This window comes from Carica papaya, chromosome 3 (assembly GCF_054855325.1).
Source record: "Carica papaya isolate Zhongbai chromosome 3, ASM5485532v1, whole genome shotgun sequence".
Taxonomy (NCBI): domain Eukaryota; kingdom Viridiplantae; phylum Streptophyta; class Magnoliopsida; order Brassicales; family Caricaceae; genus Carica; species Carica papaya.
Genome location: NC_142311.1, coordinates 28319080 through 28339101, shown reverse-complemented (window position 1 = coordinate 28339101; position 20022 = coordinate 28319080).

The following is a 20022-nucleotide window of genomic DNA, read 5'->3' as shown; positions in this document are numbered from 1 at the left end:
GGGGACGGCTCTGGAATCAGGTTATAAATGTTAAGGGTTTACGGGTAGCGGGACCCCTATGGATCCCCACGGATACTAGTAGGCTGGTAAATGAGGAAAATGTGTTGTTTAATGATTGAAATGCAAAGGCGTGGTAAGTATTATATTATGCAGTTCATATGATTTCATGATGATGATAATGTTATTGCTTTCATATGTTGTTTTATGGATCTCACCGAGGTAAGTGGACAGTAAAGGTTTTTATGTTAATAAACGAGTTTATTATAAATTATGCTCCATTGGTCTTTTTTGTGTTTTCTACCCACCTTTACCTCCGTGGCGGTGAGATAGTGTGATGTCTTTACTGGGCTGGTGTAGCTCATTCCTTATTTAACCATTTCAGATCAGGAAGACATTGTTCCCAAGCCCGTTTCGCAGGAAGACGGCGAAGGGGACGCCTAAAGACTCCGTAGTTATATTTATAGTTCTTATTTTGGAATATCTCTTTTAGTTAGATTGTTCTTTTATATTTTGAGCACGTTTTTGGTTTTTGTATAAGGGATGTTAATCAAAATTTTTATTACGCTTCCGCATTTGACATTTTTAATACACATATTTCATTCTAAATTTCCGGGGCCGTTACAGTTGGTATCAGAGCCATGTTCCCTGGACCCATCCCTTACACAATAGTGCTTAGAGAAATATTCACCAATAAATCGTTACTCAACCATTCCTTATGAAATGCAGGTGCAGAGAAATGAGGAGAGGAAGACCCCCACTAAACCGAGCGGCCCTGGATAATTCACTTCGGGAGGATGTAGACAAGCTATTTGAGATGATGGAAGGATTCATAGCTGCCCAGCAAAGGCGAGAGGAGAGAAGGGAGTTACCCAACCCTCCCCACTACCGCAGATTGAGCCTCCGCTACAGCAGGCTGATCCCGAGCCACCCCGGCATGAGCTTGCTCCTCCACAGTACCACTCGACACCACTACCGCAGTACAACCCGGTGCCCCAGCCACGGTACTACCCGGCACCGCCACAGCATGACCCAGTGCCCCCAGCATATCAGTAGGTGCTATCACAGGACCCCCCAGTCTATCCCCAGCCGGGTCCAGTCCCTCCTCCACGGGACTCCGCTCCTTCCTTGATCGACTCGGGCTACATAGAGAGGTACAGGAGACTGAACCCCTCCACCTTTCTAGGGGGATCCTCTTTTGAAGAGGCCCAGTACTGGCTGGCGGAGACTGAGAGAGCTTTCAGGATCTTGGGAGTAGTTCCTGAGCAGAGAGCTGCCCTTGCTTCCTTCATGCTGGTAGGGGAAGCAGGACGTTGGTGGGAGATCAAGCAGGCCACCTAGCCTACACCAGTCACTTGGGAGCAGTTCCTAGCGGCCTTCCATGCGGAGTATTTCCTTGAGCACATCTGACACCTAAAGGAAACGGAGTTTGTTCAACTAGTTCAGGGAAACATGACAGTATCTGAATATGCTAGTAAGTTCCTAGAGCTGGGCCGATACTCTCCGGAGACATTGATGGATGAGGGCCGAAAGGCCAGGAGATTCCAGTCGGGTCTCCACTCAGAGATCAAGCAACACTTGGTAGTACTGGAGCTCAAGACATATTCAGCAATCCTAGCAAAGGCACAGATCGTGGAAAGAAGCTTCAGCACCCGTCCTCAGCCAGGAGGGAGTTCCCGACCCTCACCTCCGTTCCACAGGCCAGCACCTACTGCGCCTGCCCAACCAAACAAGAGGCTCAAACCAGTTATCCAGGCCCCTCCTCAGGCTCCAGGGGCAGCACGTGGAAAAATCTATCAACACTGCGGTAGAGATCACGGGGACCGATCCTGCTACTGCCTTAATAACACTTGTCGCATTTGTGGCAGTGCCCAGCATTATGCCAGAGAATGCCCGAGGAACCAGAATCAAGGGAGGCCTCCTATCCAGGGCAGAGCTTACAACCTTACCCAGTAGGATGCCGACGCCGACCCAGATGTGGTACAGGGTATGTATACTATCTGTGACCATATTGCTCATGTTTTATTTGACACTGGTGCATCGCACTCTTTTGTTTCACATACTTTTGCTTCTAAAATTAATGTATCACCTGATAAACTTGAATCACTGTTGTTTGTGTCTACTACTGGGGGTGAAGCACTACTAGGGGAAGCTATCTATAGGGCTTATGCTGTGGAGATAGCAAATAGGAAACTGAGTGTAGACCTGATAGGGTTAGACACGGGGGATTTTGATGTAATCTTAGGAATGGATTAGCTAGCGGCATATCACGCCACCATAGATTGCTTCAACAAGAAAGTTGTATTTAATCCTCCTAACAAGGAGCCATTTACAAATTAATAAAATTATTCAGTACGTATTCCTTGATGGCAAGTTTTCTTAACTTCTAGTGCCTTAATCTTGTTGTTTTCTCTGACTAGGCAAGCCTAAGAAGGAAATTTGTATTCAAGAGATTCCTGTAGTCCGAGACTTCCCAGTTGTGTTTCCAGACGAACTACCCGGTCTGCTAGTGGACAGAGAAGTTGAGTTCACTATAGACCTACAGCCAGGTACCCAGCCCATTTCGGTTGCTCCTTACCGCATGAGCCGCATTGAGATGGAAGAGCTGAGAAAACAGATCACTGAATTGCAAGACAGTGGTTTTATTAGACACAGTGTGTCCCCTTGGGGTGCTGGAGTCACTTTTGCAAGGAAGGGAGATGGAACATTGAGACTGTGCATTGATTATAGAGGATTGAATAAGGTCACGATCAAAAACAAGTATCCCCTTCCCCGGATTGATGACCTCTTTGATCAGCTGCAGGGTGCACAAGTCTTCTCTAAAATAGACCTACGATCAGGTTACCACCAGGTGAAGATAAGAACAGAAGACATCCCCAAGATGGCCTTCTGAACTAGATACGGACACTATGAGTTCCTGGTCATGCCATTCGGGCTAACCAATGCCCCGACAATCTTTATGGATCTGATGAACAGGGTCTTCAGAGAGTTCTTGGATCAATTTGTTATCGTGTTCATCGATGATATCTTAGTCTACTCAAAAAGCAGAGAAGAACATGCTCACCATCTGGCCCAAGTTTTGCAGGTCCTTAGAAACAAGAGGTTATATACGAAGTTGAGTAAGTGTGGATTCTGGCTTGAGCAGACTGCCTTCCTAGGACACATCATGTCGAAGGAAGGGGTATAAGTGAATCCTGAAAAGGTTGAAGCGGTACTTGGTTGGGAGAAGCTGACATCAGTTAAGGAAATCCATAGCTTCCTGGGAATGACAGGTTATTACCGCAGGTTCATTGAAGGATTCTCCAGTCTAGCAGCTCCTCTAACCCGACTCACAAAGAAGAATGCCAAGTTTGAGTGGAATGAAGACTGCGAAAGAAGTTTTTCAGAATTAAAGAAGTGGCTGACCACTGCACCCGTGCTAGCCTTACCGAGTGGATCGAGAGGATATACAGTTTATAGTGATGCCTCCTATCTGGGCCTGGGTTGTGTCCTGATGCAGCATGGAAAGGTTATAGCATACGGGTCCAAACAGTTAAAGAATCATGAGAAGAACTATCCCACCCATGACTTGGAACTTGCCGCAATCATTCATGCCTTGAAAACCTGACGCCATTATTTGTACGGAGAGACCTTTCAGATCTATACCGATCACAAGAGTTTGAAACACATATTCACTTAGAAGGACCTCAACATGCGTAAGAGAAGGTGGATGGAACTCCTTAAGGACTATGATTGTGACATCTTATACCATTCGGGTAAGGGCAACGTGGTAGCAGATGCCCTCAGCAGGAAAAGTGCAGGTATCTTAGGCCATTTGATGGTTTCCGAATGCAGACCAATTGGGGCCACACAACAGGTTCGACTTCATGATCTGAAGAGAATCACATGTTTGGGCCGCCTGACAGTCCAGCCCGAGTTAATTCAGAGAATAAGGGAAGCCCAGATAGTTGACCCCACCCTGGTAGCCCGTAAAAAGGATGCAAAACAGGGAGGGAGCTCAGAATTCTGAATATCTGCCGATGGACTACTTCGTTTCCAAGACAGGGTGTGTGTCCCAGATGACAGTGAGTTAAAAAGGGACATCATGACGGAGTCCCATAGCTCGAAGTTTGCCATGCATCCAGGAAGCACCAAAATGTACCAAAGCATGCGACCCCGATTTTGGTGGCATGGGATGAAGAGAGACATAGCCGACTTTGTATCTAAATGTTTGGTATGTCAGCAGGTCAAGGCAGAGCATCAGCGCCCAAGTGGGTTACTTCAGCCTTTACCGATCCCGGAGTGGAAGTGGGAACATATCACCATGGACTTCGTATCGGGGCTACCCAAGGCACGTTCAGGACACGATGCCATATGGGTAATCGTTGACTGACTTACCAAGACTTCCCACTTCCTAGCCATCAAGATGACCGATTCATTGGACAAGTTGGCAAGGATGTGTATCCGGGAGATAGTCATATTGCATGGGGTTCCAGTGACAGTAGTGTCTGACAGGGATCCCAGGTTCACTTCTCAGTTTTGGAGTAGCTTCCAGCAAGCTATGGGAACAAAGCTATCTCTTAGTACTGCTTTCCATCCCCAGACTGATGGACAATCAGAGAGGACAATTCGTACGCTTGAGGATATGCTCCGAGCTTGTGTCCTTGACTCCGGGGGCCATTGGGACGACCATCTGCCCCTGATAGAGTTTGCCTACAACAACAGCTACCAAGCAAGCATCGACATGGCTCCATATGAGGCGTTATATGGGCACCCGTGCAGATCACCGATTTGCTGGGAGGAAGTGGGCGATAGAAGATTTTTCGGCCTGGAGTTGGTAGAGGAGACCACGTCCAAGATAGTTAAAATCAAGAAGAACATTCAGACAGCTCAGAGTAGGCATAAGAGTTATGCAGATACCCGGAGGAGAGACCTAGCGTTTGAGAAAGGCGACCGGGTGTTTCTTAAGGTCACTCCTTTCAAGGGAATTAGTAGGTTCGGCAGGAGGGAAAAATTAAACCCCCGGTATATTGGACCCTTTAAAATCTTAGATAGGATTGGTACTGCTGCCTACAGACTAGCACTGCCTCCAGAGCTCTCCAGAGTCCACAACGTGTTCCACGTATCCATGCTACGTAAGTACAACCCGGACCCTTCTCATGTCTTGGCTCATGAACCGCTTCCACTCAAAGAAGACTTGTCTTATGAAGAAGTACTAGTCGGTATCACGGACCGAAAGAGTAGAATACTCCGCAACCGGGAAATACCATTTGTAAAGGTCGTGTGGCAGAACCACACGCCCAGGGAGGCTACTTGGGAGCTGGAATCAGAATTTAGAGCCCAGTATCCCCATTTGTTCGACCAAGAGTAAGAGGCAAATTTGGGGGACCAAATTTCTTTTAGGGGGGGAGAGTTGTAACACCCCAAGTGTATTATTATTATTATTTTTTTCAATTTATTTTATTTTGTAATTATTGGAATTTTATTTGATTTTTTATTTAATTTAGTTTAATTTGATTTAATTTAATGAAAATAAAAATAATAATAATGATAAAATTGGGTAAAAATATTATTTGGATTTAATTGAAATTGATTTTGGGAAAAAGGGGTGAAAATTTGGATTCTGGGGGTATTTTTGAAAAGAAAATCGAAAACTGGGGGTCAAAACACAATTTAGAAAAGTTGTGCCACGTCAGCAGCCAGGTCAGCAGCCCCAGCCAACCAGGATGCGCCGCGTGGCAAGGAAAAGATGACCAGGGGATGGGCCACGTGGGCGATCCGCGTGCACGCGATCGGACGACCCAGATCCGTTCCCACGCGCACGGACGGCCCAGATCAAACGTGCGCATGGACGGCCCAGATTCACGCGTACAGACGACCCAGATTCAATCAGGCACGGACGGCCCATATTGCATCGTGATGGACGGTCCAGATTTAATTGTAATTAAATCGCGATCGAACGGTCCAGATTTAATCTTGATGGACGGTTGAGATTAAAAGGCAAAGGGTATAAATAACCCCACCCACACCTAACCAAAGAAACCCTAGCCGCTAGTGCTCGCCGGAGAAGAAGAACCAGTCGCCGGATGAGCCGGCCGCCGCCACCTGCCGCCGTACCGGGGAAGTTTTCGACCGCCGATCGAGGTAAATTTTCTCCTCCCTACTCGTTTTTCGATGCTTAATCCGCCTATGGCCAAACTGGAGCCAAACCACTGGCCAAACGGCCGAAAAACGCAGCCGAAACCCAGTGGCACCGCCGCGCCCCACCTCAATTTTTACTCTGATGAGGAACTTCCCGGCCTCCGTTTGATGCAAATTTTATACCACTGTGATCACCGTTCTTTTCTCTACAGGTTGATCGAAGCCAAACATCAAAATACAATTCATGCTGGAGGAGCTGCCGCACTCGAGAGCACCGCCGCCGGTAAGTTTCAGTTTTTTGTGATTTTTCAGCCCACCGAGGGCCCTAGGGTTGTTCTATCGCAGGGACCGATGCAAGCGTGGCCGAATTTGGCCGAAAACGGCCAAAAACGGCAAACCCAAAGCGAATCGCTGTCGCTTGCGGCGGCGCCGTCACCGAAGCACGGCGGAGCCGCCGTGCCGGAATTGTTATATTGGCCGAAAGGGGCCCTAGGTCTAATTTGGGATTTTTTTGGGACACGTGCAGGTACCAGTAGTGCGTTTCAGTTTCCCGGAAAAAATTCAGGAAAAATTAGGGACCGCCTGTAGGCGCACTGTAGAGTCGAATTCAAACCCCAAAACAGGTAAGGACCCCTCACCCTATTTCCTATCATGGTATTAAAGTTCAATAAATGATAAAACGGTATTTCATGAATCAATAGATGTGTGAAATTATTTAAGGTCGCTAATGGAGCCCGAGTCTGGTGTATTTGTCGGTCAATTGTTGTTTGTTCTATTTTACAGTTTTAAATGCAGTATGATGTCTGATGTTTTCATTTCATAGTTTCGTGTGCATATATCACTGTTTTATTGATTATGGGTTGAATGACTGAGAACCCGATGTTGTGTGTTGTCTTGTTTGGCATAAACTACTAGTTTGCATGTTTGTGTGTGATTTGATGATGGTGACTGAGGAAAAAAAGGAATAAAAGGTTACATGAATTGATAAATGGATAATGTGGACAGTCTGACTAGATATCCTAGGAGATGGTGGACGGATCGGGTCCGTAGGGAACCCTACCGGGAACGTGGTCTCTCATACCGGACGGGGTATGGAGACCTTCTGTGTTTTGGCGCCCATACCGAACGGGGTATTGGGACGGCCTGTTTCACCCTCATACCGGACGGGGTATTGAGGTTCATGGTTTTGGTGCCCATACCGGACGGGGTATGGGGACGGCTCTGGAATCAGGTTATAAATGTTAAGGGTTCATGGGTAGCGGGACCCCTATGGATCCCCACGGATACTAGTAGGCTGGTAAATGAGGAAAATGTGTTGTTTAATGATTGAAATGCAAAGGCGTAGTAAGTATTATGTTATGTAGTTCATATGATTCCATCAGGGCGAGTTATTACCTGTACAAGGTGTAAAAAGGAACAATGTTTTTGCCTCCGCACAACTAGGGATTATAGGCTCAATCATTAAGCTTTGGCTAATGAAAGGTGGAGGTGCCCCGACTGGCCTTATGGGAGGTAAAGCTTTATCATTTTTTGGTTGTATATGTATATATTTATTTGCAAATCCACTACATATTATAGGGAGTAATGTGTATATATGTGTTATGGAGAGTAAACTATGATGGTGATTAAGAAAGGGCAAGTCGCAAAACTTGCAGAGGATTTAAAAGAGATCCAAAATGCAAAATGCACCTCATGTGTCTCCTTTTGTCGCCACAAGTATCGCTTTAGGGATTGTCAGTTTTGCACCTGTATTTATTATATACAGAATGCATAGCCTTAATCACCCCTAATCATCAATCTAGTTTAATGATTACGTAGGTTATAATTTTTATTTTAAAGACTTTATATCAACTATACATAGACTACAGACTGCATGATCATGTTTTTTGATTAAGGATCAGAACTTGATCACCACTTTTAATTTGAATATAGATGCACATTGCCATCTTTAACCGCATAGTACATAAATCCCTTCAGTACTAGCGGCAACATTTGCAGAGGCTCTAGGAGTGGAGGTGGTGGATGACAGTCATCGTTTGTTCAGGTTCTGTGGTGGCCATTCATTGGATGCTCTTATCAATAGTGTTTGTTTCAGTATGATGGGTGATGATTAGAGTTGAAAATTTGTATTTGGAATCTGGGTTTTAGAGAAGAGAAAGACAACTCTTTAGAATTAATGAGAGAAGAACTAAAAGACAATAGAGGATATATATATGTATATATGTATTTTTTTTCTATATAAAAAATTCTCTAACAATATATTGTTTAAGTAAAAAAATTTACATTTGTAAAATATGTGCATATAAAGTATAGTTAAAATAAGTGTGAGGTATCCTTGAATTTATTTTTTGTTTATCATAATCCTATTATTTAAGAGAATTTTACTAATATCCTTAAATAAAATAGAGAATCTAATTTGGTAAAAACTAGTGATATGTTATTAGTTTTTCTTAAAATATATGCAGATATTGTTTCTTTGAAAATAATTGTTTACTAAAGAATTGGATACTTTTTCTAATGCTCAAAATTCTTGGGTTCTAGAAAAATAAGATCATTAAATTTTTTTAAGAGATTAAAGATAAAACGATTAAATAGATTGGTAGTATGATATCCTAAATGCTAGTAAGACATAAGGGTGCCAGATACATAAATGTATACAATGAAGCAATTTATTACAAATCTCTTATAAAATATATGAGTTCTCAATTACATATATAACTGAGGATAGAAGTGGCAATAAAATATAAAATATCAAAATACAAAAGGGCCACTTTGATGATTATGTAAGAGGACTCATAAGAGTACGGGACAAATCATGCACTAAAAAAGATTTATGGATTCATGGGATCCTCAAAGACTTCAAAAGGTAGGTTAGCGATCGGTTCCTCACTATCTTCCTCATCAAGGGGGGAGGGGGTGTGGAAAGGGGTGAGTTCCATATACTAAGTAAGAAAAATAATATTTAAATAACATCATAAGATTTCAAAGGTAATTTAAAATATCATCACCACTTACCATCAAGAGTGCTATCAAGGTCCTTTATTAAATTATAAAAATAATTTATTTTATTAAAGAAATCATTAAACCATCATATCATAGTCATATCATATCAATCAAATATATCATTCTAAAAATAGAGAAAATTAAACAAATTGTGATATACACTATTTTTCATGTCATTCTTCACGAAATCGTTCCGACTTCCATCTATTGAAGGCAATACGGATTCTCGACTACCCATGTGGAATGACCAATTTATTTAATTTATAACAGCAATTTGCGGCTTGCCAAACCAACAATACATTTATAGTTTGCCACACCATGACACGATCTATGACCACGGTTGTGCCAATCACAGTGGTCCTACATGTTAACTATAGCCACAACTGTACTTTGCCAACGATGACCACTATAATCATATCGCGTCACCACTCTTGTCAGAGTGTACACCGTCATCCACAGGGAGCAGTCCTCTCACATATTTTCAAACTAGATGGGGGAGAAATATAAATCCCTTAGAGATAAAAAGCCTAACAAAATACTTTATGAATTATTCATGCCAATAACAATACATATTTATCATGTCTATAAATCATTTCATGCTTAATCTTTTTTTTTTCATCGTCAACAACATCATTTATCAACATTTATTTCGATAATCAAATCATATAAATTACACGTACAATTTAATAAGTTCATATATGATCATAAAGCATGCATTATCACGTAAAATTACTTCATTTAGGAATAAACTTTAACCGTGCAAATCATAAATTTAAACTTCATTAATTTTTATTCTAGAAATGCTCCTTAGGATTTTAAAAGTAAATACTAAATTCTTTACCAAAACCTCGATGTTTCCTACACAGTTTCTTCTTCTTCTCATCTCTCTCTCTCTAAGCTCTTGGAGGATGGAAGAATGGAATGGAAGTGATGAGGAAATGGTAAACGGAAGGGTCCCTATTTATAGAAAATGGGGACCGTCAGATTTGTTCCAAGTGGCAAAATCTGGTGAGGAAAGAGAACGTCAATGGGAAAGATGTGATGTAACGGCTGACAGATGTGATCGACGGAAGGACGACGTGATACGACGATGGTGCAAAAAATAAAGGCATGCCAAAGAAGCCGGCAGCGGTTCGTCGCCCAATTAGTGCTGCACGATTCCCAAGGGAGGTAGTTGTAAGTTATCCCAACCAGCCATGCGCTGCAGGCCTAACATACAACCTGCGCAAGCCCGTGCATGCAGGCCTACCATGTAGTCCTATCATTCGGAGAGTGTGCGCATAGGGCACACGGAGTTGTACTCGTCTACGCACGATGGGACACGCAAGCAGACTATGCATGTTTGCTCGTGATGGGATGCGTGCATAAACTGCACTTTGCACCCCACGCAGATGGGATGTACTCACAATACGCAAGTCCTGCGCTGGTCGCGCGCACGCATTCTTGAGTAGCGTATAGAGCTCGTGCGGGCAGGATCCTTCCCGCAGGCGTTCCCATGGGATTTTTCTGCATTTTTCTCTATTTTTCCTTAAATTTATTTTAAATAAAAATATAATATAATTTTTCTTACGATAAAACAAAATAATAAATTTTAACAATTATTTATTTAAATAAAATATAAAATTTAAAATGCAAAATACGATATTCATCCAAAAAATTATAATTACTAAATATTAATGAATTTTAAATGGCCTGAGGTCCCGAATAAATAGGAGTTTACATTACAATTTAAGCGCTATGTGTTTGGGATGTTACGAGTAGTGAGCCACCACCAAAGAATGGTACATGGTCAAAGATCATCTCAACCTAAAAAATTAGTATATCCCATATAAATTGTGAAACAAGCAGAAGAAATTTTCTCAAAGTTGTATTGAAGTGACTATAAGTCTTAGCTATCACTATAAACTATCTATGTTATATAACATCTTATCACTCTTTAAAACAAAATATTTCTTTTGATGGGATGAATAATATTGAAGTAATATATCTCATTAGTAATTCAATCTAATATGCTTAAAATATGCGTACTGGATCCATTTATCATAATTCATTAAAAAATAGTAAATAGACATATATATATATCAAATTTAAATAAATAGATTATCACTATTGTTGGAAGACTCATAAATAGATATTCGAGCTTGTTTCGATGCTCTTGAGGAATAGAAAAGCTTGCAATAATAATATGCAACATTAAGATTAATTTTAAGAACATTTTTCTTAGGAGTTACAGGAACAAAATTTCCAAGTTGATTGTTTTCCTAAAAAAAAAATTCACCAGCTCTATTTCATCCTCATCAAACTTGTGACCTAATATCTTGTTAAACTTAATCTTATATGGATCGGGAACAAACATACCAAGTTCATTCTTCTAGTGAAGCTTTTAGTGAGATGTGTGAAGGAAATTGAAGTCATTCAGCTACAGTAATAATTTTAAATTTATCCATATAATTAGTAATTTATTATAAAGAAACTCATTCAACAAAAATACATCTACAATGGAAAAGGGTGTTGGCATGGATGGCATAGGGGAAGCCTTACGGAGTGGAAACGAGTGCAACATAGTCTTGGGACCTGTAAGATTTTGCTGCTACAGATCTTCTCCAAAGCTTCGTCCTTTAAACCTTATGACCTCATATTTATATTGTAGAAAATATTAACATCGAGCATTTAGATTTTATATTTATCTTTGAAGATTAAGAAGAACGGAAAGAAACTTGTTTGTTTTTTCTTTCTTTGAATGAATGGAGAATAAGAGCGTATCCTTAGGTTTAATCTATAATAAATTACTTGAGAGGTTATGTTGGATTTGGGAAACTAATTTTTTGCTATACTTCTTTGTTGTACCAGTCAAGAACACTGTGATAAATAATTGAATTGTAATAGGTGGATAAATGACATACGATTGAGTATTTTATAAAGGCTGTGGAAAATTTAGATTTTATCATACTATAACTTATAAAATCTTTGAACTTAAAAAAATAATCTATGGCTATTTAGAAAGTGGTTTCATTTTTTAAAATCTTGAACTTAAATAAAGAATCCATCGTAATTTGGGATGCAATTTTATTATATTTATGTGATACCTTACTTAATATATATAACATAATTAGAAACATTAATTTGATTAATTCTATGGTCGCAAACTGTTTTGAAATTAATTTTTGAATTTAAATGCATGGGCTAAAGAACTTATTTGTCATTTATTTTTAAAAAAGTTAAAAAAGACAATTATATTGAGGTAATGATAGAAGTTTATAACCCCGCATGAGGTAAAAAGCCACGTTACGCAAAAATGTCAACTATACTTTATAATAATGTGATTAGTTATTTTAATGCAATATCTCTACTTTAAATCATGTATTTATATACCAATATATAAAGATTGATTAATAATTAACCTTAGAAACATGATCTAATTGTTAATGAAAATTTTGAAATACGCTTTAACATCCTACTGAAAGTAGAGTGTAATATAAAAATATAAGTCGATAACTATAATAATATAAAATACATAGAGAAGGTAACTAACTTTCCATGATGCTTCCTCTTTACATCAATCAAGAGGACTAACTAATTATTGAAGAATAATTACAATGTGAAAAGAGTATAATTGTATAAGACTGATTATTTTGTGCAGGCTATGAAAAATATAACTCTTATTTTGTACTATAACTTATGAAATCTTTAAACTAAAATAAAGAATCATAAACTATTTAAATTAAATAAAGAATTATGACTATTTTAAAATGTGATTTCTTAAATAAAGAATCATTGGCTATTTTAGACGTGATTTTATTATATTTATTGGATATTTTACTTAATTTATATAAAATTTTATGAACTTTGATTTTATTAGTTATGTTACTGATCTTGTAGGTTTAATTAATGTGATACATTTGTAGGTTTTTTTATTTCCTTTATCTTATTACTTACCTTGTACCAAATTTTAAAAGATAATTATACATAAAAAATTTATTCCACCATATGGTTTATTAGAGTTTAAAAATGAAAATTTCATCCTCCTTGAAAGTTTTTCTATTCAAATAATCAATTTGTTTTCTCATCCTCTTACCTCACAGTTAACAATTTTTCCTCACATTATGTTGTCTCTTTATTTTCACCTTATTTTTTAGCCTTAAAACTAATTTTATAACATCAATTTTTTCCTAACATTATGTATTAATGATGTATATAAATATTTATATATATAAAAAAGATGGAATTATCAATTAATATTAATTAGGTGGGATTGGTGGAATAGAGCTGCAATTATCAATTCAATGTGTACTATTTCAAAATATTAAGTCTTGTGATAAAATAAACTACTATTATGATATTGATTACTTTTATACCATTGTAACTTACTTTGCTTGTTTGAGTATCTCTCATTTGTATAGAGGCAATAAATCCTTCAATTTTTCATTTGTCCCACGACTTTTATAGGTACAAGGAATCCGTATAAGATATCCTATTTGTATATAAGCAATAAATCCTTCAATTTTTCATTTGTCCCACGACTTTTATGGGCAGAAGAAGTACCTATAAGATTTCCTATTTATATAGAAGTACAAAATCAAATACTACAAGCTTGCTGTAAACCTTAACAACATATCAAGACTCATTGGTGGAAAGTGGCAGTTCCATCGGGATGAGTTAATTACTTTCATAGGGTGTAAAAAAGACCAGCAATTCTACCTCCGCACTACTAGTGATTACAGGCTCTACCATGATATTTTGGCTAATAAAAAGTGGAGGTGCCCCGATTGGCATTATGAGAGGTAAATCTTTATCATTATTTTGGTTGTATATATATACATTTATGTGCAAATTCACTACATGTTATGCAGAGTGATGTGTATATATGTGTTTCTAAAAGATAAATTGTGATGCTAATTGAGAAAGGGTAAGTCACAAAACTTGAAGAGGGTGTACAAGAGATCCAAAATACAGAATGTACCTTTTGTGTCTCCTTTGGTTACTACAAGTGTCGATTTAGGGACTGTCAGGGCCACACCTACATTTATTATATGTAGAATACACAGCCCTAGTCTCCCATAATCATCACTTTGGCTTAATGATTATGCAGACTTTATGTCAATTATACATAAACAGACTGGATGATCATATTTTTTTATTAATGGCCCAAGCTTGATCACCACTTTTAATTGGAATCTAGATGCACATGCCATTTTTGACCACATAGTACATAAATCCCTACAGTGTTAGCGGCACCATCTGTAGAGGCTCTAGCATGGAGGTGGTGGACAACAAGGCTTTCTAACTAGTCGTTGTTTGTTCAGGTTCTGTGGTGGCCATGCATTAGATACTCTTATCAAAAGAGCTTGTTGTTGTATGATGGGTGATGATTAGACTTGAAAATTTTTGTTTGGAATTTGAGTTTTAGAGAAGAGAAAAACAACTCTTTGGAATTAATAAGAGAAGAACTAAAGGACAATAAAAGATATATGTATATATGTATATTCTTTTTCTATTTCAAAAATTCTCTAACAATAATGCTGCATATTGTTTAAGTACTCATATTTATATTTTTAAAATATGTACATATAAAGTATATTTAAAAGAAGTGTGAGGTATCCTTGAATTTATTTTTTGTTTATCACAATCCTATTATTTAAGAGAATTTTACCAAAATCCTTAAATGAAATAAAGAATCTGATTTAGTAAAAACTAGTGATATGTTATTAACTTTATTTTAAATATATACATATATTATTTTCTAAAAAATAATGGTTTATTAAAGAATTGGATGTTTTTCCTAATACGCAAAATTCTTAAGTTCCACAAAAATGAGATCATTAAATTTTTTTGAGAGATAAAAGATAAAATGATTAAATGGATTGGTAGTAAGCCACCACCAAAGAATGGTAAATGGTTAAAGATCGTCTCAGACTAAAAAAATTATTTATCCTATATAAATAGTAAAATAAGCAGAAGAAATTTTCTCAAAATTTTATTGAAGTTACTCTAAAGTCTTATCTATCACTAAAAACTATCTCTGTTGTATAACATCTTATCACTCTTTTAAAAAAAAATTCTTCTAATAGGATGACTAATATTGAACTAATACTTCTTATTAGTAATTCAATCTAATATGCTTAAACTAAGCTTATTGAATTTATTTATCATAGTTCATTAAAAAAATATTAAATAATTAATTATATGTAAAATTTAAATAAACAGATGATCAGTATTGTTGGAAGGCTCATAAATAGATATTTGTGCTTGTCTAGAACCTCTCGAGGAATAGAAAAGCTTGCAATAATAATATGCAACATTATTATCAATTTTAAGAGCATTTTTCTTAGGAGTTACAAGAATAAAATTTCCAAGTTGATTGTTTTTCTCAGAAAAAATTTCACCAGCTATATTTCATGCTCATTGAACTTGTAACCGATAACATGTTAAACTTAATCTTGTATGGATTAGGAACAAACATATCAAGTTCGTTCTTTTTGTAAAGACCCCAAAAATTCAAAAGGAAATATATAATAATTTAAGTGCGAAAGTGAAATAAAAGGTTAAGGTTTACATCCCTTACACAATAACTTAAAAGTACTAAACAAACATCACGGAATGAATCCTCTAAAAGAAACACGAGAAATGGGAAAAGTAAAGAAAAATATAAAGTATCTAGCATCTACTCACAATCTTCTTGCAGATCAGGCTCGGGAACCAGGTCCTATTGATCTGAAATGGTTAAATAAAGGGTGAGCTACACTAGCCCAGTAAGGACATCACATTATATCACCAGCACAAAAGTAAAGGTTGGTAGAAATTCAAAACAACCAATGGAACATTAGATTTAAATCAATACATTTATTTGAAATAAAGTCATTTACCCTTTTACTTACCATTGGAGAATTTATGAAAATAAATTATAGAAGCAATAATATTATACAGATCATAACTTCATGCATGACCAGCAACATAGAACATATCATAAATTCACATTTATTAACAATAAACGAAATCGTAACCGTTTCTCATTTCACCAGCCTATTAGTATCTATGGGGATTCATAGGAGTGTCCTTGCTACACGTGAACCCTTTCCCTTAATAGTCTTAATTACATAGCCGATCCCATACCTCGTCCAGTATGAGCACCAAGACATTAAACCCCAATACCCCGTCCGGTATGAGGGTGAAGTGGGTCATCCCCATACCCTGTCCGGTATGAGTGCCAAATTACCAAGTCTCCATACCCCGTCCGATATGAGACAACGTTTACGGTAGAGTTCTCTATGAACCCAGTCCGTCCACCATCTCCCAGGATATCTAGTGAGGCTGTCATCTTATTAGTTTATTAGATCACACCCCTTTCTTGTTTTCCTTAATCTCCGTTACCAAATCAAATATTATCACATAAAGAAATAAACATGCATCAGGTAATGCAATCATGTCTCAAATCTCAAAATCAAGCAGTGGTCAAGTAAGACAGTAACACATGCATTCAAACTTTAAAATAGATAAACCAGATACCATCATGCTTTTAGACTATAAAATAAATCAACAAAAATTAACAGGGAACAATATCCAGTTCGGGCTCCTTTAGCAATCCGTAATTAATTATGCACATCTATTTAATTTATACAAAAGACCGTATTATTATTTATTCAAACTTCAAATCTATGATAGGAAATAGGGTGAGGGGTCCTTACCTGATTTGACGCTGAAACGTTAAATGGTTTACCTCACTTACAGGCGGTCCCTGGGTTCCCTGAATATTTTTCGGGAACTAAAATGCGCTTACAGTACCTACAAATGTCCCAAATAAACCAAAAATCACTCCTAGGTCCTACTTAGCCAATTTCAAAAATCCAGCACGGCGGCCGTCCGCCTCGTATTGACTGTTTTTGGTCATTTTTGGCCAAATTCAGTCAAATTTACATCAGTTCCTATGAGAACATACACTTAGGGCCCTCGGTTGGCCAAAAAAATATAGAAAACAAAAACTCACCGGCAGTAGGGCTCTCCGGTGCAGCGGCTCCTCCGGCTCACGTTGTGGTTAGGTGTTTTGCTCCAGTCAACTTGTAGAGAAGGAAACGATGATCACAACGGTAGAAAAATTATGCAAAATTGGAATCGGGAAGGGCCTCATTGAAGGCGGTTTGTGAAATTTCCTGTGGCGGCATTTTTTGGCCAATTAGCCAATTCTTTCACTCCGATTTGGCCATGGGTGGGTTTAAAATTGAATTTCGTGCTAGAGAGGAAATTTTTACCTCTTTTTGCTGTCAGAAAAGGTTCCAGTGCGGCGGTGGGTGGCAGCGGTCAGCCCCTTGGCGGCTGGGCTGTCTTCTCCGGTGAGGGGACCTGGCAGCTAGGGTTTGTGTTTGGGTGCGGATGGAGTTATTTATACCCATCCACTTTTGATCTGGGCCATCCATCGCTTTTGATTTGGACCGTCTGATCGAGATTAAATAGGGAGTTAATCTAAGCCGTTCATCGCGATTCAATATGGGTCGTCCGTGTGCGATTCAATCTAGGCCGTCCATGCGTGATTTCAATCTCGGTCGTCCGTGCACGCAGGAACAGACTTCAGCCGTTCGATTGCGCGCACGCGGATTGTGTAACACCCCAACCCTTTCTTTTTATCTTATATTATTTTTTTATTTTGTAATTATTATATGAATATAATGATTAATTATGTAATAACGTATTGAATTTAATTTAGTTTAATTTATTTTAATGGAAATAATAATAATAATAATAATAAAAAGGGGTAAAAATTATTTAGGGATTTAATTAAAAATAATTTTGGAAAAAAGGGGTGAAAATTTGAGTTCTGGGGATATTTTTTTAAAAAAATTAAAAACCGGGGGTCAAAACACAATTTAAAAAAATTGTGCCACGTCAGCTGTCCGATCAGCAGCCCCGGCCAACCAGGATGCGCCGCGTGACAGAGACGCTGACGTGGGAGGCCACGTGGGCGATCCATGTGCACGTGATCGAGCAGCTGAGATCCGTTCCCGCACGCACGGACGGCCCAGATTGAATCGCGCATGGACGGCCCAGATTGAATCGCGATGAACAGCCCATATTCATTTACTATTAAATTGCAATCGGACAGTCCAGATTAAATGCGATTGACGGCTCAGATCAAAAGCAGATGGTTATAAATAACCTCATCCGCACCCAAATCCAAACCCTAGCCGCTAGAGCCCCTCGTCGGAGAAGATAGCCGAGCCACCGAGGAGCCGACTGCCGCCCACCGCCGCCGCACTGGAGCAATTTTTGACCGCTAAACGAGGTAAAAATTCTACTATTTACTTAGAATTCAATTTTAAACCCACCTATGGCCAAATCGGAGCGAAAGCACCGGCCAATTGGCTTAAAAACGCCGCCAGAGCCCAGCGGCGCAACCGCAAGGTGTCTCGATTTTTACCTCCGATGAGGCCCTTTTCGATTCTAGTTCGATGTGAGTTTTCCACCTTTGTGATCACCATTCCCTCCTCTACAGGTTGACCGGAGCAAAACACCAAACTACGACGTGAGGCAGAGGAGCCGCCGCACTGGAAAGCCCCACCGCCGGTAAGTTTCAATTTTTTATATTTTTTCAGCCCACCAAGGGCCCTAAGGGTGTTTTCTCACAGGAACCGATGCAAATTTGGTTGAATTTGCCTAAAAATGGCCGAAAACAACCAACCCGAGGCAGATCGCCGCTACGAGCAGCGGTGCCGTCGCCTGAGCACGGTGCAGCTGCCATGCTAGAATTCTGAAATTGGTCAAATAGGCCCTGGGTCTGATTTTTGGGTTATTTGGGACATGTGTAGGTACCGTAAGCGCGTTTCAATTCCCGAAAAAAAAATTCAAGGAACCTAGTGACCGCCCGTAGGCGCAGTGAAAATCTAGAGTTCGGTGTCAAATCTGGTAAGGACCCCTCACCCTATCTCCTATCATGGAATTAAAGTTCGAATAAATAGTAATACTATATTTTGTACAATTAATAGATATGCATAATTAATTAAGGTTGCTAATGGAGCCCGAAATCAGACATTATTCCCTGTCGATTTCTGCTTGATTTATTTTACAGTTTCAAATGCATTATGGTATCTGGTTTATCTATTCTATGGTTTAAATGCATGTATCACTGCTTACTTAACTACTGTTTGATTTTGAAAATCTAAGATATGCTTGCTTGTTGGATGCACGTTACTTGTTTATGTATTCATGTTTGAGTTGGTAACGGAAACTAAGGATAAATAGGAATGGGATGTGATTTGATAAATGGATAAGATGACAGCCTCACTAGATATCTTGGGAGATGGTGGACGGACCGGGTTCATAGGGAACCCTAGCGTGAACGTTGTCTCATACCGGACGGGGTATGGAGACTTTATTGTTCTGGCACTCATACCAGACGGGGTATGGGGATGGCCCGCTTCACCCTCATACTGGACGGGGTGTTGAGGTTTGTTGTTTTGGTGCTCATACCGGACGGGGTATGGGGACGGCCCTGGAATTAAGTTTGTTAAGGAGAATGGTTCACGTGTAGCGGGAACCCCTATGGATCCCAATTGATACTAGTAGGCTGATAAAAAAGGGCAATTTTTGTTTGATGATTTGAATATACAAGTATGATATGTGCTATGTTACAGATTATATATGAATTCATGATACTTATAATATTATTGTGTCTATAGGTTGTTTTCATAAATCTCACGGCGGTAAGTGGACGGTAAATGGTTTGATTATTGATAAATGAATTTGTTTAAATCTACTGCTCCATTGGTTGTTTTAATTTTCTACCAACCTTTACTTTTGTGATGGTGAATAGTATAATGTCCTTACTGGACTAGTGTAGCTCATTCCTTATTTAACCATTTCAGATCAGGAGGACCTGGTTCCTGAGCCCGATCCATAAGAAGACGGTGAGTAGAT